Consider the following 3,182-nt stretch of genomic DNA (forward strand, 5'->3'; position numbering starts at 1 on the left):
TAGCATTTCCTCATGTGTCTATTTGCCATTTTTACTTTTTCTTTTGAGAAGTCTCTCTTACGCTCCTTTGTCCATATGTTGATTGATTTAATTGTTTGGGGGGGGGTAGCTTTTTAAGCTCCTTGTATATTTTGGATATTGTCAGATGTATGGCTTATGAATATGCAATTGATTTTTAAAGTTACCCTGCTACAAATGAAATTAAATAGGCAATGAGTGTAACCCATGAACAACTGCTTTCTTCAGGCTTCCTTTTGCATATAATATTTATTTAAATGGATTCCTCTGGGGGGTTGGGGCAGGAAGCTGGAGCTGGCCAAGGTCAGCATGCCAGCTTCCCCTGAAACAGTTGTTTAGAGGCCATTAGGGGCCTTCCTCCCCTCCTAACTGGGGCTGGTTCCTTCTTCTCAGTCCCAGCTGGAGCTGGGTGAGTTCCCCCCAAGGCCTGGCCCTCTGGGACATATATGAACCCCTGACTGACCCCACAAGAGGAAGCCCAGCTCTGACCATGGGCCTAATGTCAGGCCCTCAGCTGAGTGGGGCTGGAGCTGAAGATCCCTCTTGCTGGAGCCCCGGTCAGGCCATGGAACTGACCCCCATTTGCCTGACATCCATTCCCTGCCAAGCTCCTAAACACAGCAATGTGCTGAGGGCCTTAGAAGCTCATAACTGTGGCCCCAGCATAAGGATATACTGTCCTTTGAGTTTTTAGAAGTGAGACTGTGGGGCATGAAGATAAATCAGTTGAAAAGGACTGGGCAAGTGAAAGTTGCCAAGTTACAAAGTGCATCTCCACAAGGGCTGATAAGGCCCTCGGCTTTTGGGGCTGAAGAACAGGTGAGGCTCAGTCTACAAATCTTGCAGCAGATATGGGTTAGAGGCTCCTGGGGAAATAGGATCAGCATGGAGGACTGAAAGGAAGGCACAGAAGGTTTTCAATGTTGTTGTTTTCAATTTTTTCCTTTGAAATAATTATAGATTCATAAGAAACTGCAGGGACAATACAGAGAAACTGCATGTCCCTTTACCTAGTTTGTCCCAAGTTAGGTAATCATAGTGCAGTTGCAACACAAGAAAATCAATGGTATCGTTGTCAACTTATCACAGTGGACATTCACATGATGACCATGGAGCTTGAACCCAGGGCCTGGGCACTGTCCCTAAGTGTTTGTACTTAAGGTGGCACTCTACCACTTGAACCACAGCTCCACTTATGGTTTTTACTGTGAGTAATTGGAGATAGGCTCACTGACTTTCCTGCCCTGGCTGGCTTCAAACCATGGTCCTCAAACCACAGGTGCCTGACCCTGCAACTCTTGTTTACAGTTAATCACCAAAAAGGCGGAAATGGAGCTGAGGCTCAAGTGGTAGAATGTTAGACTTCAGCAAAAAACAAACCAAAACAAACAGCAAGAACAAAAAACTCAAAGACAGTGCCCAGGCCCTGAGTTAAGCCCCACACTAGGAAAAAAGAAGTTTTACATTTTACATCTAAGTTTATAATTTTTCACTTTGAGTTAGTTTTTTGTTTTTGGGTCCAGTCGTAGGGCCTGACCTCTGGGCCTGGGCGCTGTCCCTCAGCTCTTCAGCTCAAGGCTAGCACTCTACCACTTGAGCCACAGCGCCACTTGCAGTTTTCTGAGTGGTTTATTGGAGATAGGAGTCTCATGGACTTTTCCTGCCCAGGCTGGCTTTGAACTGCAATCCTCAGATCTCAGCCTCCCGAGTAGCTAGGATTACAGGGGTGAGCCACTGGCGCCTTGCTAGGGAGCCATTTTTGAGGAACAAGAATGCAACATTAGAGACAGATTTCAGTGCCAGACCATGAGGGGTCATGCAGGACAGGGGTGGGGGAGGGGAGGAAAGGGGTTAGGCTCATGCCTTGGCAGCATTGGGGAGAATCTGCCCAGAGCCAAGCAAGAGAAAAGGCTGGCCTTTCTCCTGCCACCAAAGCCATCTTCCTCAGCTCATCTCTTCTGGAGGAGCTAGTCTTTCACTGCCTTCCACCCATGCCCCAAAATGCCTTAGGCAAAGCAACATGCAACTTATAGAACATGCACATAATTATTTAAAAAATAATGATTTTATTGCCGCTCTTAATGCACTGTTCTGAGGAGCTACCATTTTATAAGTCAGGCAATGAATACATTTTTGTTTTAGGACAGTGTTACCCTTTCCTTTATTTCCCCCCAGTTTCTATGTTCCATTCCTGTCCACGAGTTACATAGGTGATTTTTCCACTGAATATCATGATTGCGTTTGTTAATCCTTCCTCCCTCCGTTTCTGTACCCCTCTTTGCCCCTCCTAAATGAAAAAACAAAACAAAAACAAACAAACAACAACAACAACAATAGCAACAATAACAACAATAAAACCCATGTTTCCATTTCTTGGAGTTTGTTTTGTGTAAATCGTATTGCAAATGTTGAGAGAAGTTACACCTTTGGGTTCCTCCCCTAAGCGTATGCTCTTTTTGTCTGACTCTGTGTGTGTGTGTGTGTGTGACTACATAGAGCTTCATATAAGTTACCATGTCCAGTTGTATTTTAGATCTAGCTTCCACATTTGAGAGAAAACATGCACTGTTTGTTTCTCTGAGCTTGGTTTGCCTCACTTAGCTTTATTTGTTCTAGGACCTAGAACAAATGCAAATGACATAATCTTATTCTAATGGATGAGCAAAACTCCATTATGTATGTGTACCGTGTTGTATTAATCCACTCATCTGTTGTCGGGCATCTGGGTTGTTTGTATAACTTGGCTATTGTGAAAAGCCAATAACTTGGCTATTCACACTTGAACATGGATGCTCAAGTGTCTTTATGGTATCCTGGCTTGTAACCTCTGGATAGATGCCCAAAAGTTGTAAGGGTGGGTCATAGGGAAGTTCTGTTTAGATTTTTGAGGAACCTCCAGGACACCATCCAGAATGGCTGTACTAGTTGACATTCCCACCAACAATGCAATAGGACTCCTTTTTCCCCCACATCCCTGCCAGCATTTATTGTTCAGATTCTTGACCATGGCCAATCTAACTGCGGTGAGATGGAATATCAGAATCTCAGAGTGTTTTGGTTTACATTTTCTTTATGGCCAGGGATGTTTAGCATTTCCTCATGTGTCTATTTGCCATTTTTACTTTTTCTTTTGAGAAGTCTCTCTTACGCTCCTTTGTCCATAT

At 44.2% G+C, this 3,182-nt stretch overlaps 1 protein-coding gene across 1 annotated transcript in view; it reads left to right on the top strand.

Moving 5' to 3' along the window:
- Trim14 (tripartite motif containing 14) overlaps window positions 1-3,182 on the top strand; it is a 33,667-nt gene that overhangs the window by 21,150 nt on the left and 9,335 nt on the right. The window lies entirely within an intron of this gene.

Source organism: Dipodomys ordii, unplaced genomic scaffold (genome assembly GCF_000151885.1).
Source record: "Dipodomys ordii isolate 6190 unplaced genomic scaffold, Dord_2.0 Scaffold67, whole genome shotgun sequence".
Taxonomy (NCBI): Eukaryota; Metazoa; Chordata; class Mammalia; order Rodentia; family Heteromyidae; genus Dipodomys; species Dipodomys ordii.